We start from the raw sequence: 26,326 nt of genomic DNA on the forward strand, positions 1-26,326 counted from the left end.
AAAGTGGCCAGGTGGCAGTTTTAATTTTATAACAAAATAAGGAGGAAATAATCATGACAATTAGAGTCCTTATTTTTGTAACTAGGTGTGTGGTTATTGCTGGCATTTATAACTACTTTCTATCACAACTTACTCATATTGCCTTTGCCTTCAGCAAGTTTCTCAATTGGTTGTGATTCTTTTCCTGGTGAAGTGACCCCAGCTTCATTACTGAGGGATCTTGGCCATTAGTAGTTCTGTCTGGATTGTGTTGTAGTTCTCCGCTGACCTAATCACAGGGCAGAGTAATAATAAGAGATGCCCCCAGGGATCTCCTGTATGAGAGATATACTCTTCCTTACTCCATTGTGAACAGTTTAATTTCCCTTGGGAGTAAAGATCAGTCACCCCAGTCAGCAAAGGAACTCCCTTTTTCTGTCTGTTGATTCAGAGGCACGAAGAGCCCAAAGTGGCCAGGTGGCAGTTTTAATTTCCAATTCGATGGAACTGGAATTGGAGTTCATTGTTGTTCATTGTCTCCTGGTTGAAGCATTTCTCCTTTTGAAATTAAGACCTCTAGGCAGGCGGAACATAAAGTTGAAGGAACAAGGAAACATTTTACTGGTGTAACTGGAGTAACAATAAGAGGTGCCACTCCTGTTCCTATCCTTTGATTCCTGGACCTGTGAATCCCGGCTATGGGAGAAACAGCACTATCTATTACTTGCTGATTCAGAGCATATGTAGTTTTCTGGGGGAATCTTGCCCAGCTCTGCAAATATTGCCACCTAACTCGTGCTGTAATTGAGTCTTCAAAAGACCATTCCAATATTCTGTCAAATCAGCTGCTTCAGGATAGTGGAAAACATGGTAAGACAAGTGAATTCCATGCTGTACTTTATTTTCTGTGAAGTGAGTTCTTTGTTCAGAAAAAAATGCTGTGTGAAATGCCATGACAGTGGATAAGGCATTCTGTAAGCTTGTGGATGGTAGTTCTGGCAAAAGCATTGTGTTCAGGGAACACAAGTCCACATCCAGAGTGTCTATTCCAGTAAGAACAGAGCACTGCCCCTTCCATGCTGGAAGCCATCCAGTGTAATCAGTTTGTCACCTGATCACCTTGGGGAATGGTACCATAATGGGAACTCAATGTAAGTCTCTGTTGCTGGCATATTGGACACTTAGTGGTAGCTGTAACCAGGTCAATGTTGATGAGCAGAAGTCCATGTTGCTGAGTCTTTGCATAACCTCTATGCCTGCCACCGTGGCCACCTTGTTTATGAGCCCATTGGGTGATGACGGGGTGATTGGGAAAAGAGGCTGACTGTTGTCCACAGAACAGGTCACCCTATCCATTTGATTATTAAAATACTCCTCTGCTGTGGTCACCCTTTGGTGAACATTCACATGGGACACAAGTATGTTCACATTTTTTTTCATCCATACAGAGATGTCTGTTCACAGATCACTTCTTTAAATTTCTTTGTCATCAATTTTCTAACATGTTTTTTCCGAGTCACTGACCTTCCAGCTAAACCACTGGCCATGGATCATGAATTAATGTATACTTCTATGTCTGGCCATTCCTCCTCCCAAGCAAAGTGGACAGCGAGTTGTATTGCTTGAAGTTCTGCCCACTGGGACGATTTCCCTTCACCACTATCCTTCACAGATGTTCCAGAAAGGGGATGTAGTGCTGCAGCTGTTCACTTTTGGTTGATGCCTCTGCATTATGCAGAATCATCTGTAAACAGTTCTGGGTCTTCTCTGTCAGCTGTTCCTAGGGAACTTTGCATGAGGGTATAAGTGCAGGTTGGCAGACGGCAGTAGAGCAGGGGTGAGGACCATGGATATTTGGCCATTTCTTCATATTACTTACTTTTGCCTCAGGGCCTGTTCAGACCCAGTCCCATATACATCACTTCCATTTGATGAAGGAGTGCTCTGTGCACACCCAACTTTACGACTTGGCGGGTCAGATAACATTTCATGATGTGCAGATCAGGCTACATGGTAATTTGGTCACCCACAGTTAAGTGTTCAGCCTTGACTAAGGCTAAGTAGGAGGCCAAGAGCTTTCTCAACAAGACAGAAGTTATCTGTGCAGGACTGCAGGGCTTTACTTCAAAATCTCAAGTGTTAATGGGTCTGGACCAACACACTGAAATGAGAATATGTTGCCTCCAGAATCCAAAGAGGCCCTGTAGGCATTGTGCCTCTTTTTTGGTTGTATGAGGGGCCAGATGCAAGAATTTATCTTTCACTTTGCAAAGGATATTTGGATGTTTCCCATACCACTGTACCCCTAGAAATATCGCTGAGATAGGACTGGGCACAGTGGCTCACACCTGTAATCCCAGCACTTTGGGAGGCCGAGGCGGGTGGATCACAAGGTCAGGAGATCAAGACCATCCTGGCTAACATGGTGAAACCCCGTTCTCTACTAAAAATACAAAAAAATTTAGCTGGGCGTGGTGGCGGATGCCTGTAGTCCCAGCTACTCGGGAGGCTGAGACAGAAGAATGGAGTGAACCCGGGAGGCAGAGCTTGCAGTAAGCTGAGATCATGCCACTGCACTTCAGCCTGGGTGACAGAGCGGGACTCTGTCTCAAAAAGGGAAAAAAAAGAAAAAAAAAAAAGTCACTGAAGTAGAAGGCCCTTGAATTTTTGTTGAATTTATTTTCCATCCTCTGACACATAAATGTTTTACCAATAAGCCTAGAGTAGAATCTACTTTATGCTTACTAGGTCCTCAGTGTAATGGATCAGTATGATATCTTGTGAAAGAGAATGTCATCAGTGTAATGGATCAGTGTGATATCTTGTGGAAGGGAAGGTGCCATGATCTCTAAGAACTAATTTATGATGACAAAGGGCTGAGGAGAGACCAGATCCCTGAGGTTGGACAGTGAAATTGTACTGATGACCTTGCCTCAATAAAGCAAACTGGCTTTGTTGGCCTTACGGACAGGTATGGAGAATAAGGCATTTGGCAGATCCATATCTGTAAACCAGGTACTAGAAGATGTGTCAATTGGTTCTAGCAATGAAACATATCTGTTATAGCAGCTATAATTGGAGTCACCACCTAGTTAAGCTTATGATAATCTATGTCATTCCCCAAGACCTATCTGTCTTTTCACAGACCAAATAGGTGAGTTGAATGGGGATTCGGTGGGTACCACTACCCCTGCATCCTTGAAGTATCTTAATGGTGGTACAAATCTCTGCAATTCCTCTGGGAATGTATTGTTGCTTTTGGTTTACTATTTTCCTAGGTAGTAAACCTAAGGAAAAGTGGAAGCCTTTTCCAAATGGCTTCCATTTGATCTTTCCCACCAGGATAGCTCTCACTTCACAAGTCAGTGAACCAGTTTGTAGGTTCTGCCAGCTATTGACTATATCTGTTTCAATTGCGCATTCCAAAACTGGGGAAATAGCCACAGAATGGGTTCAGGGCCACTGAAATAGTTCAGGACCCACTATGAGATGAACATGAGCTAAATTCCACTGATACCTGACTTTCATAATCCACTGCTCTGACTGGAGGGCCACAGTGACAGTTTGGGTCTCCTGGAGTTAGTGTCAGTTCAGAGCCAGGGTCCAGTAGTCCTGAAAAGGTCCAATTATTTCCTTTTCCCCAGTGTACAGTTACTTTGGTAAAAGGTCAAAGGTCCCTTTGTATAAGGCGGGGAGGTGTATTAATATAACTTTTAAGTAGTGAATAGGGTCCTTCTTCAAGGGGACCTGACCTCCCTTTCATTCAAGGGGTTGTAAGTGATCTTGTTTGGAAATTGATTGAGGGGCTTTGGCTCTCTGTTTTTATGATACAGGTTAGACTTTGTTCACTTAACCTAGAACTTTTCTGCTTATCCAGATCAAGTAAGAATTTACTAGGTTTACTACCTATTTTACTTCTAGGAACACCGTGATCAGCCAGCCAGTGCCATAGGTTTTATATATCAGACCATTCAGCTTGCTGCTGTGACTCTGCTGTCCATGATGGTAACCACACCCGCCTTGTCTTTGGCAGTTAAGTGTTGCTGCTTGGCCCCTGCCATCCAGGATCCAATTACTCTCACTGCATTTAATTCTTAATTCAGTGGCTACAGCTTCCACTGTGAGGTGTGGCCTACAGAGAAGAGCAATCACAAGGCTCTTCAGAGATGCTAGGGCTCCTCTCACAAATTTATTTCTCACTGTATTAGTGAAAGGCCTATCTTCTGGACCCTCCCAGTGTGAACAAGCAGGCCTTATGACAAATCCACTCTAAGATTCCAATTTCCCTAAACCATTGAATCTCTTCCTGTACATTAAACCAATGCAGGTGTGATACATAAATTCACTCACTGTGGGCCAACTTTTGGTCCATGTTTCAGCCGATCAGTCAACAAAAATGTAGAGCCCTTTCTAATTCCTTGAGCTCAACATTTAATGCAGAATTTCTGCTTAGTGAGCCCAATCAATAAACTTGATTGGATTAAACTTTATGTTCTTTCCACCATTTGCCCAAACCTTATTTTTTTTGTATTGAGGCAGGGTCTCACTCTGTTGCCCAGGCTGGAGTGGCGTGGCATGGACATAGCCTACTGCAGACTTGACATCCTAGGCTCAGGTGATCCTCCTGCCTCAGCCTCCCGAGTAGCTGGGACCACAGATGTGCATCATCTTGCTGGCTAATTTTTAAATTGTTTTTCATAGAGACGGGGTCTTACTTTGTTGCCCAGCCTGGTCTCGTGTTCCTGGGCTCAAGTGATCCTCCCAGAGTGCTGGGATTACAGGTGTGAGACACCATGCTTGGCTCCAAACCTTTAATATGCATCTCCACTTGTGTTCCCTGGATTTATGACTGTATAAATGAGAAAACTCAAGTAGTTGTTTTGGAGTGTAGCACACCTCCTCTTGGGTCACACTTTGTACCTCACCTTTCGGGGCCTGCGGGGACAAATCTAGTTATAGGTATAGAAGCAAAGAGAGGTGGTGAGTGTGGGTCCTGGGGTGAATCAGCAGTCTTGCAAGGCAGTTGCCTGGGGTGGGGGCATGACAACTTCCTAGGAAGTTCAGGGTTAATCCCTTTGGATGAGGTGGAGAGGCCACTCCCACTGGGGGTGGGTAAGTGCTACCACTGGTTGTTGGGAGGCCACTTGTTCTGTGGGTGGGAAGGCTGTTCTGCTGTGGGGTGGGGGAGCCTCTTCTACTGGCAAAGAAAACTACCAGAATTCAGGAACTCAATGTTTCCAGTGTCATCAAAGTTTTCTCACATGTCCCCATCCCAATTTATAAGATCCTATACTTTCCTAGTTTATGTCCTCACTTTAACAGTAGACACCCTGTGAGGCTAGGAGTTTAACTTGTGTTGTATTTCAGCTAGTTGCAAAATGAGATTCTGTTTTTGATTTTCAGCAATCTCAGCTCTTTTTTTTTTTTTTTTTTTTTTTTTGAGACAGAGTCGTCGCTCTGTCGCCCAGGCTGGAGTGCTGTGGCCGGATCTCAGCTCACTGCAAGCTCCGCCTCCCGGGTTTACGACATTCTTCTGCCTCAGCCTCCCGAGTAGCTGGGACTACAGGCGCCCGCCACCTCGCCCGGCTAGTTTTTTGTATTTTTTAGTAGAGACGGGGTTTCACCGTGTTAGCCAGGATGGTCTCGATCTCCTGACCTCGTGATCCGCCCGTCTCAGCCTCCCAAAGTGCCGGGATTACAGGCTTGAGCCACCGCGCCCGGCTCAGCTCTTTGGCTATAGGAAATAATGGCTTCCTTCAGGGCACACATAGAAGCCTTTAGGTCATTTATGCAGTGCTCAAGCTGAGAGTTTGAATTCCTGAATTCATCCTTTTCTTACACCATTTTGGTCAGCAATATTAGGTGTAAACAGCCAACCTCATTATAGTCACCAGTTTTCCCAAAATTTTCTCTCTCTATATATATGAGAGAAAATTTTGATAATAATTTTGAGTAATATAACCTCATTATAGCCACCATGTTTGTTGATTCTTATAAGTGGTTGACTAGGAGTATCCAATGCAGATATTTTGTATATCTCTATTGCCAGAGTATGCCATGAATTATCAGTGCTCTCTTTACTTCTGAAAATAGTCATTAGTATCTTCAAATCTCATCAAATTAGGGAGACAATCCGGAATCCTGGAACCAATTCAGAAAATTCATCTGTAGCATTTTGTTCCCTTAGAACCAATCTCAGAAACAAACAAAATCTATATTAGGGTTCTCCAGAGAAACAGAATACATCTTTATCTGTCTCTCTCTCTCTTCTATCTATTATCTATCTATCTATCTATCTATCTATCTATCTATCTATCTATCTCTATTTAAATATAAAAGATTTATTGGGAGGAATTGGCTCACATGATTGTGGAGGGTGAGTAGTCCCATGATCTGCTATCTGCAAGCTACACACCTAGGACAAAGCCTGGAGGTGGCAAAGGACCTTGAAAGGGGTAAGTTCAGAGGCCAGGAAAGCCAGTGGTGTAATAGAGTCTGCATCTGAAGAAGACCTGAGAAGCAGGGGAAATAATAGTGTAAGTCTCAGACCAAGGGCAGGAGAAAATGGATGTTCTAGCTCAAGCAGTCAGGCGGAAGGGGTGAATTCTCTGTTCTTCAACCTTTTGTTTTATTCACGCCCTCAACAGATTGGACGATGCCAATCCTCATTTGGGAAGACAATCTGCTTTACTTAGTCCACAGATTCAAATGGTAATCTCATCTGTAAATACTCTCACAGGCATACCCAGAAATAATGTTTAGCCGAATATCTGGACACCCTGTATCCAGTCAAGTTAACACATAAAATTGACAATCACAATAAAGTATCTGGAAATATAAAGTAAGAATAGCATGAGGCCAGCTTGATTAGCAAGACCCTTGACAACAGGTGCTTAGAACATGAAACAATCATTTCAGCATTAAAGTCCTGCAGTCCTCAAGTCAGGATCAAGTCTTAACATTTCACCAAACTCATGAACATATTTTTAGGACAGATATTAGTTTTTTGTTTGTTTTTTTTAAAAGATGGAGTTTTGCTATGTTTCCAGGCTGGCCTTGAACTCCTGGTCTTAAGGGATCCTACCACCTCAGCTTCTTGAGCATATGGGACTACAGGCATGCACCACTGTGCCTGGATTTAAATTTCTTGCTTGTAATATCAAAAGACAAAAAGTTATACACCGTGGAGAAATAGCTTATCCTTCTTGCTGAAATAATTTAGATATAAATGGCTAAAATAATTCAAAGGAAAAATGGCATGAAATTAAATAAAACATTTTTTCTTTGTCAAGAAATAATATTGGAAAATATTGCCAAATGTCCTATGAAGAAACAATAATCATGGCAAGTTATGCAGTGTGGGATGCTGATTGCATAAGTTCATTGAAAGTACAGATGTTTCTCACATCTCGGCTAATAGCACATTCTAGATTTTGTGTCAGTAGTGGATCACAGGAAGAACTGCGTTTGAAAGTGAACCACTGCAGGAAGGATATACAGATAGTCTCAATTGTAAATGATTTACTTAAAATCATCATTCTATGGGAAAACTGTATAATCTATAGCATTTTTTGTCTTCTTTGGATGAATTCTAAGAAATGCTGCTCTTGCAATGTCATCTATTATACTACAGAACTTGTAGAATCTCAAGGTGCCAGCTGTGAGCTCCCAGGAACAAATGGTTGAACTTGTGTTCCCAGTTAAGGAGTTTGGGCCTTACCATGGGGGTACATGGATCAGATTTGTGATTTGGGATGGTCAGAGGCTGGAAATGGCAAAGGGCCCTGAAAGAGCAAGTTCAGAGGCACGGAGACAGTTGTGAGGCAGGGCATCTGAGCTGGGCGGATGATGGATTCCTGAACTAGGGATGTGGTAGATAACAAAGTATGTTGTGTGAGGGTGAGGAAATGTCAGGAATGACTCCCATGTTTTTGGCAGTGAGTTAGGAAGCAAGGAAATTTGAAGTAGATTTCTGGGATACACATCGAAGGCAGAATTAACTTGCAGCAGAATTTTTGTCTTGCAGCTTCTTTTCTGTATTTTGCTCCCACATCTGGGTATCCTCTTCCACACATTTTAGGATCTTGGTGCCCTCATCCACGTCTCTGGCTATTCAGCCCTTCCATTCCTACCCAAGCCTAGACATAGGTCCCTACTCTAGCCTCGATTCCTTCAGTGCTCCCTTCTCTCTTGTATCCTTTTGTCCCCCACCCTACCAACCAAACATTCATTCCCTTTAGGCTCTGGGTTAGGAAAATAAAATGGTCTGGAGACAGAATATGCCAAAATTTATGGCCTTGTGCTTCCAATTCAATAATTTTATTTGGAGTAAAATCCCCTTCTTTAAGGAGTTTTAATGGCAATTCACCAGTGTTTTATATATAGCTGGAAATTGTAGATGGTATAGCTGTAATTTTTAAATATTATACTAAATATAAGGCTTTTCCTCCTAACTTTGCTAACCTGTTTTCTATCCAAATTGCCTGATTTAGTGATTATAGATGGTCTTTTCTAATATTGTTTATCTAATCTGAAGAAAGTCGGACATTTTGCCTCTTAAAATGCCAAGAATAAGTTTCTCGAGAAAGATATATATTCTCCTCAAAGGACTTATCTAAATGTTTTGGCATCACTTCTCAGTAAATATGTACTCAGTAGCAAAGAATAAATGAATAGCTTCTTGGGACTCAAGCTGTTAGTAATACAAATAATAGTTACCAGTTGGTGAATGCCAGGCAGCCTACTGTAATTTACATCTGTTATTTCTAATCCTAAAAATAATGATGTAATACAGAGAGTTGTTTGAATTAAACTTTGGATGAATTCTAAGAAATGCTGCTCTTGCAATGTCATCCATTATACTACAGAACTTTACACCACAGTGTAGCAGAATCTCAAGGTGCCAGCTGTGAGCTCCCAGGAACAAATAGTTGAACTTGTGTTCCCAGTTAAGGAGTTTGGACCTTACCACAGGGTTAGGGATAGGGCTCTACAATCATTTTTTTCCCTTTTTGTTTTCTGGGTTTCTTTCTTCAAACTGACTATAGTAAAACTTGGTTTGGTTGTGCAAGAAGAGTACTGTGTTTATTCACATTTATTCAAATTTGGAAATATTTTTATGTAAAACATTTAATACTTAAGCTAATTCTGTGAGATAGGCATTAGCCCTCACTTGGTAGAGGAGGAAATTGGGGCCCACAGGGTTAACAAATTAGACACAGAGCTGCTAGTAGAGCCCAGGCCTTTTGACTCCGAGGTGACATTGAGTTAGAACTCCATTTGTCACCTGACTCCGATAAGCCTTTGCTCAGACTGGCATATTCTAAAGTGGTATTATGAGTTTCAGGAATTAGTATTATCTCAGGGTTTGTAGCCAATATTCCCCAAAGATTTAAGGATATTTTTCAGATAAATGCTTGCAAGTCCATTTGGGTAAACTTATGGAATTTAAAGGTCACTATGATTGAGCATTCTGGCTTACATAAAGTATTTGTTTACAAGGTCCTGCTTTTTATTTTTGTAATAAAAATCACCCTAAAATCTCTCAGTTTTGTCCTTGAAGGCTCCCTGGTCTATAAGTCAGAGTTAGAGATCTCTGAGTGTCGGGCCACTGATTGCTACATATATTTCATGGTAATTGCTAGTTATCCTCACCTCCATTTAGAGGCTAGTTTAGACTGTCCAGCTGGCAGAGTGACAGGGTTAGACTAATTTAGATTGAGAAGGAATCAGAAATGTAGGAAGAGGGACATAAAACTGACTTTCTCAGGGAGTGGGAGGAGAGGAAGATGATTTACTAGCTCAAGACCAAGTATAAACAGGGTCACAGTGGATTCAGTGTCAGTCTAAGACCTCCTAAGGAATTTAAGGGGGATGGTAACTAGTCTTGAGAATGTAGGGCTGAGTCAATATTGGAAAATCTTTTTTTTTTTCTTTCTAAGGAAGATAGACTATGCTAATGGGAAAGCCATACATATGATGAATTTATATATATTCATTTGGTAATAATATTGGAAAAACTTTTTTTTTTTTTTTTTTTTTTGCTTTCTAAGGAAGATAGACTATGCTAATGGGAAAGCCATACATATGATGAATTTATATATATTCATTTGGAAATAATCAGAGAGAGAGCTAATCTAGTGTGCACGAGAGAGAGAGAGAGAGAGAGACAGAAAGAGAGAGAAATTTGAAGCTGGAGATAGGGATGCATAGGGACATGGAGAGGGAGAAGGAGTGGACCATAAAGTGGGGTGCTACATAGGGGAAGGACCAGAGCAAGAATGCGCTGATAGCATGATTGTCTGAAGGCTGAGAATAGAAATGTTGAATAAGGATTTTTAACATGTCTGCTGTAGTGATGCACACTTTATTAAGCAAGAGGAAAACATGACCAGTTTCATAATTTATAGGTTTTTCATAAAAGAAGAATGTTGAAGACTGGGCGCAGTGGCTCACGCCTGTAATCTCAGCAATTTGGGAGGCTGGGGCAGGAGGATCACCTGAGGTCAGGATTTTGAGACCAGCCTGGCCAACATGGTGAAACCCTGTCTCTACTAAAAATATAAACATTAGCCTGGAGTGGTGGCAGGCACCTGTAATCCCAGCTACTCAGGAGGCTGAGGCAGGAGAATCGCTTGAACCTGAGAGGCAGACATTGCAGTGAGCGGAGATTGCACCATTGCATTCCAGCCTGGGCAACAAGAGCGGAACTCTATTAAAAAAAAAAAAAAAAAAAAAAAAAGAAGAAGAAGAAGAATGTTGAAATTAGGTTGCTAATAATACAATTGATAATGTATTCTGTCTTTCCACTTGCTTATGAAGTTGAAGAAATACGGTGATTTAGGTTTGAGAAGACAAAATAATTTGGAGGATAAATTTGGTTTTGTCTTAGGTGACCTACACTTGAACAACAAAGAATAATGAGTACTCCCGTTTCATGCAATATGGTGGACTAGATTATCCATTACCACCTCTTCCAGTGCAAAACACCCAGAAGTGCCAGACAAAGTACAACAAGTATCCTTTTCAATGCATAGTCGAATTTATAAGAAAGAAAGGAAAAATCCCAGGGCCAAAACTTGAGGGTAAAATGAAAACTTGAAAAGGTTGTAGGTCTCCAATGGTTGGGGTTTAATGGCTTCACAAGGCCTTAGGTTCAGTGGAAATGAAATTGAAATGCCAATGCATAGAGATCTACAAAGGCAGCAACAGTAGTGAACAGGGAGAACTAGAAAATGACTACTTTTGGCTGGACACTGACCTGAAGAAAAGTGTTTCTTAATGAATGAATACTAGTACTCTCACATAGTTTTGAGGTTCATATTTGTATTGTCCACATGCTCTATTAACATCCAAACGAAGAAATTACCATACATGCAAATCTTTGGATATCTGGTAGTAGCAAATGCAGAATCTCTCTGGAAGGAGTTACCCTTAACCCAGGCCCTACAAAACATCCACAGAATTAACTGCTAGGAATTTCAGATATTGGGATTATTCAAGCCTTTAAAATAGCTATGTTCAAAATGAATAAATATATCAATGAAGGAGTAAAAAAAAGAGAAACAAAGCTCGACAAACAGAAAAGCTAGGTAGATTTGAAAAAAGAATCAAATAGAACTTCTAGAACAATATAGTAGTCATTGACACTAGAAACTCAAAGGAAGAGTTATATAGTAGATTAGATGAAGCTAAAAAGAGAATCAGCAACTTAGAAAGTTCAAATCAGTAAGTTAGAAAGCTTACGAATAAAGAATAGTGCACCAGAAATAATTAAAAAGAGATTCTTTCTTTGGATAAATGAATACATCTTTTTGGGTTATATTGGACTAGAAGATCTTCATTCTCTAAGGTGACTTTTATACATTTCTGTTCTGATCCATGCTATATTATAAAGTCAGGCTTGCTTGTATGTTTTTGTATATGTGTATGTGGAGGCCCTTCACTGCAACTCTTGTATATAGATGGCAAAAATGGGAGATCTCATTTGTGGGGGATCTCAGAGGAGTAACAAGAAAGAAAAAAAGGAAAAAGAGATAATGAGAATGGATTTCAGACTCTGAAAGAGGAGAGAATTATTTAGATATTGAATATATTTAGAACTATTTTATTAGCTCAAAGATAAAGTGATATTAAGAAAAGTGAAAATGAAATTTTCTGGTAGTCATAGACTACCCTGTCATTGGCCGATAGATATCTAAAGAAATGCGGGTGTCCTGAGTGCCTCAGTAATATCTGGAAGGGAAGACATACAGTCTGTTTTCAAGAGTGTATAGCAAAAGGAAGAGTTGGAAAGTGTAATTAAATGACGATAACTTTAGTTTTTCCTATTTTAAAATTCTCAGTTAGTGTACATAATACACTACCATTTGTAAAAAGAAAAAATACGTAATGCACATAATTATATATGCATGTAACATACAGGAAACTGGTAACAATGGTTGCCTCTAAAGAGGGAAACTGTATGCCTAGGGGACAGTTAGGAATGGGAGAGAGACTTATTTCTCATTATATGTCAGTAGTTCCAAAACTTTTTAGTTTCAGGGCTTCTTTAACTCTTAAGAGCCCCAATAATTTTTGTTTATGTGAATAAAATTCCTATTAATAGTGTATTAGAAATTAACACAGAAATCTGAAAAATATGTATTTATGGATTCATTAAAAATAGCAATAATAAACCCATTATTTGTTAACATTTTACATGAAAAATAACTATATTTTGTAAAACAAATACTAGTGAAAAGAGTGACATTGTTTGACATTTTTATAAATCTCTTTAATGTCTGGATTAGGAGAGACAGCTGGATCCTCATGTTTGCTGCTGCACCCAGTCCTTTGTGATATCACACATCATGGTGCCTCTGAAGAACATTATTGTGCAATTTTGAGAGAGTTAGAGTGAAAAAGGCAAATAGCATCTTAGCCTTATTATGGACACATTTTCATCTTGTGGACCCATGGAAAGGGTCTTGGGAGCCCTGTAAGAGCCCTGGACTATACTTTCAGAAATGCTACTGTATAAAATCTGTTTGAATTCTATACCTTGTGCGTGGGCCACTGTGTCAAAAATACATGCAAAGTGCATAGACACAAACATACATAACATGCGTAAAAGGTGCTCTCTTCCAGGCTTTCTGGAAGGCAAAAAGAAAAGCAATTGGAAATTGGTACAGAACAGGTGTACCACAGTTTTGATGTCAGCAATACTATCTCCAGCTTTTGAAAGGGAAACTAATATATAGCTATTTATTATATATAGCATTTATTGAGTGCTTACTATATGCCAGGCAACGTGTCAAGAATTCTACATGTTTTCTCTTGTTTAATCTTTTTTTGAGCCAATGTGAAAGGTGCTATTATTTTTTTCACTTTACAAAAGAGAAAACAGACTTAGAGAAATTCAGTAAATTGTCAAGTATCAAGCAACCATTAGAATCTCAGAATGTCCAGTTCTAAAGCACATCACTCTCAAAAACTGGACTCTGAATGGTTTTCTAATCCATCCTTCGCTTTCATTCAATTCTGAAAATCATTTTTTAGCATGAGAATAAGGTGTTTTATGGCTTTAAAATATGCTCGGTAATATGAAATAGGTTTCTTTTCTTGATATGTGAATAAAGTTAATGGTTAATGAACAATTTTCTACCATATTTCAGTTAAAAATTTAAAAATATCTTCTCCTCAGCTCTAAAAACTGATATTTTAGTCCTGAGGGATAATGTCAGGCTAGTTAGGACTCTGAACATACAGCTGACTGAGGCATTTGAAAACACAGCAATGATCTCAACTGACTATCAATTTCAGGAAAGAATCTCTTAACCTGTCTTTCAAAAACATTAGCATGTTCCCCCTGCCTTAATGCATCTTTGCTTCTATAACAAAATGCCTATGACTGGGTAGCTTATAAATAATAGAAATTTATTTCTTACGGTTCTGGAGGCTGGGAAGTTGAAGATCAAGGTGCTGGCAAGTTCAGTGTCTGGTGAGGGCTGCTCTCCTTCCAAGATGGTACCTTGAATGCTGTGTCCTCATATGGGGAAAAGACTGGCCATTCCCTCCAGCCCTTTTATAAAGTATTAGTCCCATCCAAGATGGGAGAGCCCTCATTGCCTAATCACCTCCTAAACGTTCTCTTAATACTGTTGCATTGGGGATTCAGTTTCAACATGAATTTTGAAGGGAACACAAACATACAAATCACAGCATTTCTTTGCTGGTTCTCCAAAATTCATGTCCTTCTCACATACAAAATACCTTCATTCCATCCTGATAGCCCACATGTCTTAACTCATTCCAGCACCAACTCAAAAGTCTAAAGTCCAGAGCCTCATCTAAATAGCATCAATATCAAACGTGGCTGAGAATCCAAGGTATATTTCATCCTGAGGCAAATTGCTTTCCAGCTGTAAACCCATGAACTCAATCAAGTTAGGTGTCTCCAAAATACAAGTAGAACAGACATTTCCATTCCCAAAGGAAGAAATAGGAAAGAAGGGAGGAGTAATAGGCCCCCAAAAAGTTCAAAACCCCATAAGACAAACAACATTAAATCTTGAGGCTTGAGAATAATCATTGACTCCATATCCTGCCTTCTGGACACACTGGGGTGGGGATTGGGCTCCCAAGGCTACAGGCAGGTCCATCCCCATGACTTCACAGGGTGCAGCCCACACAGCTGCTCTTGGAGTTGGAGTCAGATGCCTACAGCTCTCTCAGGCTGATGTTGCATGCTTATGGCTCTACAGGTCTCAGGGGCAGCCCTGATCCCACTATGCATTACCCCACTGGGGGCTCTCTGTAGTGGTCCCAACCCCATGGCTCTCTGGACATTGACCTAGTGGGGACTCTCTGCTGTGGCCCCACTCCCATGGCTCTACTAGGCATTGCCTTAATGAGGGCTCTCTGCAGTGGCTCTGACCCCACAACTCTATTTGGGCATTACCTTGGTTGTGGGATTTCTGTGGTAGCTGTTCTCTGTCTGGGCCTTGAGGCTTTCTGAGGCATCCTTTGAAATCTAGGTGGAGGTAGCTGTGCCTCCATAGCTCTTACACTCTGTGCACTTTTAGAGTTGACATGCACAGACACTGCCAATGTTTACCACTTGTGCCTTCTAGAGCAGTGGTCTAAGCCACCTCTGGGCCCACTTGAGCCACAGCTAGGGCAGTTGAAGAGCACTGCACCAGAATGTGTGGAACAGAGACTTGAGGTAGCCCTGGGCATGAGCCCCAAGGTCCCACAAGCCCCTCATTTGCCACTGTTCTGCTCTAAAGGTCCTCGAGGCCTATGGACACTCTGGGCCTGTGATGCAAGTGGCAGCCTTGAAGATCTCTGAAATAACCCTGGGGTCCTTCTTGCCTTGTCTTGATGAGTAACAATTGACTTCTGTCCATCTATACTAATATTCTTATCAAACGGTGACCTGGCCATACCCTAGTGTTCTCTTCCTAATACACCTTTTCATTCTTTACATGACCAGGTGAGAATTTTCCAAATCTTTAAGTTTTGCTACCCTTCTGATGATACATTGTTTTTTTTTTTCTGAGACAGAGTCTTGCTCTGTTGTTCAGGCTGCAGTGCAGCAGCATGATCATCATGGCTGACTGCAACCTCCATCTCCCAGGTTCAAGCAATTCTCATACCTCAACCTCCCAAGAAACTGAGATTACAAACATGTGCCACCATGCCTGGATAATTTTTGTATTTTTTAGTAGAGAAGGGGTTTCGCCATGTTGGCCAGGCTGGTCTCGAACTCCTGTGCTCAAGTGATCCACCTGCCTCAGCTTCCCAAAGTGCTGGGATTATAGGCGTAACACAAAATCTCTACTAGCTTGTTCACGTAATAACAATTGCTGCTGGGTGCCCCTAACATTACAGAAATTGTGTCAATGACTTGCTGTGCTTTTTCTCCGAATATAACATCATCGCTAATGTTGTGGCTGTTATTAACCTTTTTAGCTATAGTGTGACGTGCACCTATTTTTTTTGCTAAGAGGGTTGCAACTTTGAATAATATTTCTTATAGTTTTTTCTTTTCTCTGTCTTTAGGGTTAAAATAATGCTTTCTTCCTGGAAGGCATTATTTGCCCTTGTTATGAAAACAATTCACTGGTGTTTGGAGATTGTTGGAAAAGTTTTGATGACCTCCTGCCACTAGTTGGTAAAATTTCATAACAATTGATATCATTAGGGCCAGAGATAAATGCATCAAGAACCCAATAAAATTCATTGTTTGGATAAAGGATTCATTGTCCTACTTCCTGTTTATACTTCCCACTTTTAGCTGCGTGGGAAAAATCATTTTACCCACAGAGTCACTTATCCCAGCAAATGCAGATTTATTTAAAAAATTAGTACTAGAGTCCTGTTTGCTATTTATGCTTCCAGTTATTTTGAGTTATATAATTTATAATGCTGATTTCAGCACTATGACTACACTAAAACCAGATTTGAACTATATACCCATTTTTGTGAATTGGGATATAAGGCAGCAGAATAGAAATAATAAAAATTTATATTTCAGGCCAGGGCAGCTGGGAAGCGGGTAGGGCGGTGTTACCCAGCAGCTCCTGGGGCATCGCTCGGGTATGCTCCAGGCCGTCGCAGCCACTGCCGTGATCCGCCAGGGGCCGCGATACTGGTTGCTCGTGGTGAGAGCAGAATTCGATGTGTATCACTGCCGCGAAGATGGAGGGGCTTTGTCCGTGTACCGTGACCGCAGCGCTGGGGAAGCGATCCGCTACCAGAATGAAATGGGTTTCGCTGTGTTGCCCAAGGGGTTCTCGAACTCCTGGCATCAAGCTATCCTCCTGCCTCGGCATCTCAGTGTTGGGATTACAGATGTGAGCCACAGTGTCCGCCCCATTTAGACTCCTATTATGGCTGCAGCTTCCATTGCCAATATTGTAAAAAGTTCTCTAGGTCCAGTTGGCTTGGATAAAATGCTTGTGGATGATATTGGTGATGTAACCATTACTAACGCTGGTGCAACCATCCTGAAGTTACTGGAAGTTGAACATCCTGCAGCTAAAGTTCTTTGTGAGCTAGCTGATCTGCAAGACAAAGAAGTTGGAGATGGAACTACGTCAGTGGTTATTATTGCCGCAGAACTCCTAAAAAATGCAGATGAATTAGTCAGACAGAAAATTCATCCCACATCAGTTATTAGTGGCTATCGACTTGCTTGCAAGGAAGCAGTGTGTTATATCAATGAAAACCTAATTGTTAACAGAGACGAACTGGGAAGAGATTGCCTGATTAATGCTGCTAAGACATCCATGTCTTCCAAAATCATTGGAATAAATGGTGATTTCTTTGCTAACATGGTAGTAGATGCTGTACTTGCTATTAAATACACAGACACAAGAGGCCAGCCACGCTATCCAGTCAATTCTGTTAATATTTTGAAAACCCATGGGAGAAGTCAAACAGAGAGTATGCTCATCAGTGGCTATGCACTCAACTGTGTGGTGGGGTCCCAGGGCATGCCCAAGAGAATCGTAAATGCAAAAATTGCTTGCCTTGACTTTAGCCTGCAAAAACCAAAAACGAAGCTTGGTGTACAGGTAGTCATTACAGACCCTGAAAAACTGGACCAAATTAGACAGAGAGAATCAGATATCACCAAGGAGAGAATTCAGAAGATCCTGGCGACTGGTGCCAATGTTATTCTAACCACTGGTGGAATTGATGATATGTGTCTGAAGTATTTTGTGGAGGCTGGTGCTATGGCAGTTAGAAGAGTTTTGAAAAGGGAGCTTAAATGCCTTGCGAAAGCTTCTGGAGCAACTATTCTGTCAACCCTGGCCAATTTGGAAGGTGAAGAAACTTTTGAAGCTGCAATGTTGGGACAGGCAGAAGAAGTGGTACAGGAGAGAATTTGTGAGATTGAGCTGATCTTAATCAAAAACACCAAGGCTCATACATCTGCATTGATTATCTTACGTGGGGCAAATGATTTCATGTGTGATGAGATGGAGCGCTCTTTACATGATACACTTTGTGTAGTGAAGAGAGTTTTGGAGTCAAAATCTGTGGTTCCCGGAGGAGGTGCTGTAGAAGCAACCCTTTCCATATACCTTGAAAACTATGCAACCAGCATGGGGTCTCGGGAACAGCTTACTATTGCAGAGTTTGCAAGATCACTTCTTGTTATTCCCAATACACTAGCAGTTAATGCTGCCCAGGACTCCACAGATCTGATTGCAAAATTAAGAGCTTTTCATAATGTGGCTCAGGTTAACCCAGAATGTAAAAATCTAAACGGATTGGTCTTGATTTGAGCAACGATAAACCTCGAGACAACAAACAAGCAAGGGTGTTTGAACCACCCATAGTTACAGTTAAGCGTTTGAAATTTGCAACAGAAGCTGCAATTACCATTCTTCGAATTGATGATCTTATTAAATTATATCCAGAAAGTAAAGATGATGAACATGGAAGTTATGAAGATGCTGTTCACTCTGGAGCCCTTAGTGATTGATCTGATGTCTCTCTTATTTATAACAATGTTAAATGCAATTGTCTTGTACCTTGAGTTAAGTATTACACATTAAAGTACAACAAGCTGTAAAAAAAAATATATTTACATAGGTAAGTAGTAGCACATAAATATAAGAACATATTCATGAGAAAAAAATGGGTCTCAGTTGATTGTTAGTAGCAGTGACATGATGTGTGCAGCCCTTATAGTGTATATGCATCTTGTTGGAACATTTGAAAAAAAGAATATGGCAACATTTCTGTCAGTTGTATATTAAAAATTTGTTCCATCACTTTTTTCTCTAAATTTGCCAGAGCACTTCCAGACTCCTTAGTAGATTGTCAGGGAGCGCCACTGGTTTGTGTACCTTCGAGGGAAGACCACTGCGTATGCTCTGCTGTTGGAAGAGGGGATCAGGGTCATGAAGGTAATCATGTGGTGGGTGAGGGCAAGGATGGTTCCTAGAATTCGGTGCTTTTTATAAAATAAATGTGTTTTTTTGCTTTAGAGCTACTATAGTAACTCTAAAGAAGGTGAGAGCAATACTGTTTACTGCTCTTAGGAATACCTTTAACAACCTTTGTTCTCCCCCTAACATACAGAAATGTTAGTTTTAGTGGGGCTAACCTTGACCTGCTTCTCCTGATCTCATTTACTCTACTGTATTTTTTACTTTTTTCCATAGTGCTTATCATCTTCTAATATGCTACTTTATTTATTGTGTGTATCATTTATTTTCTATCTCCTTCTAAAATGTAAATATCACCAGGTAGGGATATTTGCTGATCTTTACATTGATGGAGCAGTTCCTCACACCCTTTAGCATGCAATGTTTATTCAATGAATGAATGTACTGAAAGCCAGTTATGTGTAAGCAGTGTCAAATGCATCAACTCATTTTCTTCTTGCTTTGACTTACATGAAGTGGCTAGTATCCCCACGCCTACCAGAAAAAGAGGGGTAAAGAAGTTGATGATGATGGTCATGATGATGACGAGGATAACAACATAAGTTGTCACTTGCTATCTTTCTACTGTGTGCCAGTTGATTTATTAATATCACCTCATTAAATCCTCAAATTAGTCCTGAGTGGTAGGCATTTTGATCCTCATTTTATACAATTGGAAATAGTTCTGAAGGGGTAAATAATATGCTCATGATGACATAGCTGGGAAATGATTGAACGAGGACTTGAATCTCTGCCCCTGTGGTCCCAGTCTCTGGCTTTCTCCGTAAGTTGCCTCTTTTAAGAATCTGTTTTAACACCGTTGATCTGAAAAAAAATCTACAGTATGATTAAATTGCTTAATTCTCTGTGGGAAGATTTTCTTATTCAGATCATTGTTCTATTCTTCCTGTGAATAACTGGTTTAATGTTCAAATGGTTATTCCCAAAACCACAGTGTCTCTTTCCAGAATCTGAAAAGGAAATGAGGTAATCTTCAATACTGTGAATGAATGAAGCCAAAGCTATACAAACCACAGACAGAAAAAGCAGCTTTTTCCTTTTTGCTCTCCTTTTTGTTTAAGTGTGATAAAGTAAAATTTTAAAAATGTTAATGGATCTGGGTTTAAATGATACCTCACTGAAGAAGCTATTCACAAAATTTGGTTGGTCTGCTACCTCTACTCAATAAACATTACTGATGTAAAGTCCTATTTCTCTGCACTGAACACATGCACTTTTATTTAAGTAGATTGAGTTTTTCAACCTCAGCACTTGATTGCTATTTTGGGCAAAGAATTCTTCCTTGTGGCAGGGGCTGTAAGGTGTTTAGCAACATTGTAAGATGTTTAGTTACATCCTTGGTCTCTACTCACTAGCAGCTAGTTCCCCCCACTCCTGACCTCCTGCACCTAATAATTGGAATGACAAGATTTCATCCCCCAACCTATTTTGGAGATAACTAAGATGAAGGCATGAAACAGTGTCAAAAAGAGATCCCAAGCAGAGTACCAGACCTCAAGTTTGTTTTTAAAAAAGCTAATTGCCATTGATTTTGTTCTGCAAAGATGCAGAATTTCAGCTACTCACTTCTTAGTTTTGAGACACCTTTTTTTTGTGTGTGAAAACAGTAAATCTCTTAGAATGGTGCCCTACACATATTAAGGCCTTGATAAATGCTAGCTATTACAATCATGAAGGGGTGGTGCATGGTGGCTCTGAGGGTAGGTGATATGGTAGATATGACATAGTCCAGGCAGGCAGGGAAAGGTCCACCTTAGGAAATGCTGATCACTGTGGGATGTGAAAAAGAATAGGAATCAGTCAGGTATTTGAAGAGGAACACTGTAGGTTAAAGGTCCTAGTTCTAGCTGCACACTGGAATCATCTGGGGAAGGCTTTTCTTTCTCATGGTATGTTTTTAAAATTATACTTTAATTTCTGGGATAGAGGTGCAGAACGTGCAGGTTTGTTACATAGGTAGTGGTTTGCTGCACCGATCAACCCGTCCTCTACATTAGGTATTTCTCCTAATGTGTCTGGAATTGGTTCCTTCCAGTGGGTTCTTGGTCTCACTGACTTCAAGAATGAAGCCGCAGACCCTTATGGTGAGTGTTACAGTTCTTAAAGATGGTGTGTCCAGAGTTTGTTCCTTCAGATGTGTCCGGAGTTCCTTCTGGTGGGTTCGTGGTCTAGCTTGACTTCAGGAGTGAAGCCGCAGACCTTTGCATGAGCAGGTTGCCGCTACTGGCTTGGGTGACCGGCTTTTATTCCCTTATTTGGCCCCACCCACATCCTGCTGATTGATCCATTTTACAGAGCGCTGATTGGTCCATTTTACAGAGTGCTGATTGGTGCATTTACAAACTTTTAGCTAGACACAGAGTGCTGATTGGTGTGTTTACAATCCTTTAGCTAGACAGAAAAGTTCTCCAAGTCCCCACCTGACCCAGAAGCCCAGCTGGCTTCACCTCTCAATCCCCTCTCTAAACAGGACACCCCAACTGCTGTTGGGAGTTGGGCGATGATTGCTCTAGCTACTTCCTGTTGGATAGGGGTGAAGAAGGGGCCCTGCAATTTTAGTGTCCACCAGAGGGGAACTCTTTAAGTCAGTGAAAGTGGGTCGGTCCAGGGGTCCTTGGTAGAAGTTGTGAGTTGAGCTCATTTGGAGTTCCATTTGTAAGACCATCTGTAGCTTGATGGCCTTGATCCTAGAGGAAACACATTTGACAAGGAGGTTAAAAATACAGGGTCTGAAGGCGAGTAATAGCAAGGTGGATGTCACAGGAACTAGAAAGGCGAGAAGCCATGTTGCCTGACTCCAGAGGTTGGTATAAGAGTTTGAAAGGCGTTGTCTGATTTCAGAAGCCTTTTCCTGTAAATGCCAGGTGGCATCTCATACTATCCCTGACTGGTTAGAGTGAAAACAACACTTTCGCTAAGAAGGTGCAGAGTCCTCCTTTCTCAGCAATGAGGAGGTCTAGGCCTTGGCAGTTTTGGAGTCACTGCTGCCAAAGAGTCTATTTGGGATTGTTGAGTAAGGATAGATTTCGTTATTTCTCGCAAATTGTCTGAGAAATCCTTTGAGAGTGTGTGGTAGCAGGGTAATGAAGTAGATAAACTGGCTATTCCAGTTCCTGTAGCAGTAGCCATTCCTAACCCTGTAAGTAGGGGTATTAGTTGTATGGCTCTGTGCTGACGGACTTGAGCTTTGAGGGGTACTGATAGGGCCTGATCTCCTTGGACAATGTTAATGTTGGGACTTAGAAAAACTAAGGTGCAGGTGCCTGTCCAGTTAGTGGGGAGGCAGATATAAGTTGAAGTTCCACATAAGAATATACCTTGGCTGGGTAGACAGAACTGGTTGTGTATGTTAAAAAGGTGTGTGAGTTTGTTGTTTTCATTTTCCCATACTCCTAGAGTACTTGCCAAGGTAGCTCCAGTGAGTGGCTGGAAAGGAGTGTTGGGAGAAAACTGGCTCCCTGTGTTCTATTTTCCTATTGGAGAAAAAATTGTTTTGTTTCTACTAGGAACCATTTGAGAGAGTGATTGAGAGAAGGCGTGAGGAGGCATTCAGTAGTGGTGGGGACGCTGCTGCAGGGGGTGTCCAGGGGTGAATGGTCATGCACGGAGTATGTTTGCCATTACAAAACCTGGACTGTTTGTTAAGCAGGGAGGAGGTGATGATTTTTGGAGGCCCTGAGAAGCAGACAAGTCGTCTGAATGGAGCTGTTTGGGTGACTCAGAAGTTACTGTGATCAGCTGGGGCTTGAAGTTGTAGGGTGTAATTACACTGATGGAGTCTTTTAGCCTGACTTGGACTGGATGGGCATTTTTTGCCCTTCCAAATTGTCCTTCCAATGCCCAGACTTCAGGGTTGATTCCCTCCTCAAGCAGGGGACTACGAATGGGTAACTTTCCCCCCATATTCATGTAGATAATAGCTCCAGCTTTGGCTAATATATCCCTCCCCAATAAGGGTGTGGGACTTTCAGGCATAACAAGAAAGACATGTGAAAAGAGCAAAGTCTCCCAATTACAGCTGAGAAGGTGGGAGAAATATGTGGTTACAGGCTGTCCCAGGATTCCTTGGATAGTAGCAGACCTTGAGGACAGTCGTTTGGGACAGGAGAAGGCTGTGCCAGTGTCCAGGAGGAAGTCAATTTCCTGGCCCTCAATGGTTAAACATACCTGGGGCTCAGTGAGGGTGATGACATGAACTGGTGCTTGCCCCAGGCATCCTCAGTCCTGTCGTTGGATCATATGGTTGTGGGCTTCTGGCCCAGAGAACGTTTGCACTCTGGGGCAGTGCGTCTTCCAGTGATATTCTTGGCACAGCAGACATGGATGAGGGAGCATCTTGTTTCTCATTGGACAATCTTTTAAAAAGTGTCCTTGTAAACCACACTGATAACAAGCCCTACCAGGTGATTGGCCTGCTCCATTTTCTGTCCTCTCTGAACCATCAAGGTTTGCTTGTCTGAGGGCCATGACTAAGGCTGCAGCCTTTCTCTCATCTCACTTTTCCTTTTGGGCCTGTTCCTCTTGGACCCTGTTACAGAACACCGAGGTTGCCGGGTTTAATATTGTCTCCAGATTTTTTTCAGGGATCAGGGCTCGCTTTTGGAGCTTTCTCCTGATATCTGTGGCTGATTGGGTAATAAACTTTTAGGATCAATTGACCCTCAAGGGAGTTGGGTGACAGGGAAGTATATTTTCTTAAGGCTTCCTGTAGCCACTCGAGGAAGGCAGAAGGATTTTCTTCCTTTCCCTGAGTTATGGTGGACATCATTGAATAATTAATGGGCTTTTTCCTAATTCTCCTTTGTCCTTCTAGAACACAAGTCAGCAGATGTTTACGACTCCAGTCCCCATGATCTGAGTTGAGGTCCCAGTGGGGATCCATACTGGGGATGGCTTGCTTACTGGTAGGGAATTTGTCCCTTTCTTCAGCTGTCATTCTACCATTTACTTGACTAAGATACCGGGTATCTCCAAACTCTCAGGCTTCAGCTAAAGCTGCATTCTTTTCATTAAAGGCTAGGGTTTGATCTAAGAATAGTATGACAATTCTCCAAGTGAGGTAGAAGGTTTGCCCTAGACCCTGTAGGACATCTGTATACCTATCAGGATCATCTGAAAACTTCCCCAGGCCTACCTTGATCTGCTTTAAATCAGAGAGGGAGAAGGGCATATGTACCCCAGTTGGGCTAAATTCCCCTTCTCCTATAGCTTGAAGGGGACATAACTGATAGCCTGGGGTTTTTTGTGGTCCCTTGGAGATTTCTTTGCTTGTTTCCTTCTGGGTGGGGGAGATTAGAGGAGGCTCATCATTAATAGGAAGGGGAGCTATAGGGAGGCTAGGATATGGGGGTAAGCTGAGAGGTCCTCTTGTGGAATGTAAGTTGCAAGCTTTGTGTAGTTGTGTATTTTCCTTCAATGAAAATAAAGCTTGGACATAAGATATTTCACTCCATTTGCCTTCCCTCTTACAGAAAAGGTTAAGCTGCAGGATAGTATTTTAATTTATACTTCCCTCAGATGGCCATTTTTCCCCATCAGAGAGAGAATGTTGGGGCCAGGTTGTATTGCAGAAAAAAATAAGCCACTTCTTTTTCAGGGTTTGTGGGTCGAATTGGTCCCAGTTGCTTAGGGTAAATTTCAAGGGTGAGCCTGTTGATGCTTGAGTGTTTCCCATGTGCAAGATAAAACTACCCTGGTTTTGGTCTGTTTTTTCCCCCCACCCAAGAACTCGTAACGGTCCCCGGACCCTGCTGTTCAGAATAGTTGCGCTAACTGAAGCAGCAGCAGAAACACTAGTTTTCCTCCTAGACCACTAAGAGGACTGAGGAAAGTCAGATTTAGTGGCCCTTACTGATACATTCTTGAAAACCTGCACCCTTGCCTTTCCTCTTAGACCACAAAGAGGACCAAGAAATGTCAGATTTAGTGGCCCTTACTGACGCATTCTTGAAAACCTGTTAGAGTCCTAAGCCTTTTCTCCTGTTAGTATTGGGACCTTACACTTTTCCTATAAAGATGATATGCCCCAAAATGGAGTAGAGGGCCATACCCTGAGGGAGGGAAGGGATCTCCAGGGTGGGAAGAGTGATGCCTTTTGTCCTCACTTCTCATCATATGAATGGGAAAGATATCCCTCCCAATTTTGAAGTCTGTAATTTCTGAGGCTCCCCATATCCTAACTTCAGGAATAGCCTTTGTTAGGCCTGCTAGTCTGAGGAGGAATCCTAAAATTCCAGATAAGATAGTCCCCTGTCCCGACGGGGCTTTGGGCAATAATTATGTCTTTCTGATTGGTGAGCCCAGGTGCCTAAAGAAGGGAACAGAGTCCTGAAATTTATACTAGAAATCATTCTTATAGGATAAACTAGAAGAGCACCAGGGACAGGGTGTGGTTTTTAGAAACAGGACTGGCCTCGGAGAAGAGAGGTGGGAGGAAGTTTATTTGACAGGCATTAGGACCCAGGAGGCAAGGGTCAGGATAGATAGGATAGATGGGCTAGTCTTTTTTATTTATTTATTTATTTATTTTTTGAAAGATCGTTCATTATAACCAAGTGAGATTTATTTCTGGGAAGCAAGAATGGTTCAAAATATGCAAATCAATCAGTGTGATACATCATATCTACGGAATGAAGATTTAAAACCATATGATTATTTAAATTGATAGTGAAAAAGTATTTGATAAAATTCAACATCTCTTCCTGATAAAAACCATCCAAAAGCTAGGGATAGAAAGAGCATACCCAAACATAATAAAAGCCGTACATGACAGACCCATAGCTGAATGAGGAAAAACTGAAAGCCCTTTCTCTGTTAAAGCAAACTAAATATGGCCTGAGAAGGATGTTGCACTTCTATATTTGAGTCACTGTGTCTGAACTGCAACCTAACAATAGGTAGACAAGATTAAAGACATAACTTAGGAGTATGCACCTGTAACAATCACTGAGTCTTGGCCGGTCCCAGCAGCGATACTTCAACCAGTCATACACAGCTGAGTGTTCAAACTGTGCTCCAATAAGGCAAAAGCCGAGCTGTAACCAATACAGCTGTTTCTGTACCTCACTTTCCATTTCTGCATCTCACCTTATTTTCTTGTCTATAAATTTGTTCTGACCATGAAGCATTCCTGGAGTCTCTCTGAATCTCCTGTGATTCTAGGGGATGCCCAATTTGTCAATTGTTCATTGTTCATTTAAACTCTTTTAAATTTAACTTGGTTGAAGTTTTTCTTTTAACATCTCTGAGATCTGGAACATGACCAGGATGCCCACTGTCATCACTGTTATTCCACCTAGTACTGGAAGCCCTAGCCAGAGCAATTAGGCAAAAGAAAGACAAAAAGCATATGCAAATTGGAAACAAAGAAGTCAAATAATCCTTGTTTGCTGATTATTTGA

The 26,326-nt window shown here is 41.4% G+C and overlaps 1 protein-coding gene and 1 pseudogene across 3 annotated transcripts in view; both read left to right on the forward strand.

The window, feature by feature from the left end:
- Nucleotides 1-26,326, forward strand: part of LOC103230569 (TNF superfamily member 4) — a 278,327-nt gene that overhangs the window by 73,855 nt on the left and 178,146 nt on the right. Inside the window, exon 5 of one of the 3 annotated variants that reach the window (XR_012091271.1) lies at nucleotides 18,772-26,314. The exons of the other annotated variants lie outside the window; for them this stretch is intronic. The gene's annotated coding sequence lies outside the window, so the exon portion shown is untranslated. Of the gene's footprint in view, nucleotides 1-18,771; nucleotides 26,315-26,326 lie in introns of those variants that run through there. 3 annotated transcript variants of the gene reach the window in all.
- On the forward strand, nucleotides 15,960-18,658 carry LOC103230572 (T-complex protein 1 subunit alpha pseudogene; annotated as a pseudogene).

The sequence above is a fragment of the Chlorocebus sabaeus genome, chromosome 25, assembly GCF_047675955.1.
Source record: "Chlorocebus sabaeus isolate Y175 chromosome 25, mChlSab1.0.hap1, whole genome shotgun sequence".
In the NCBI taxonomy this organism is placed as follows: domain Eukaryota; kingdom Metazoa; phylum Chordata; class Mammalia; order Primates; family Cercopithecidae; genus Chlorocebus; species Chlorocebus sabaeus.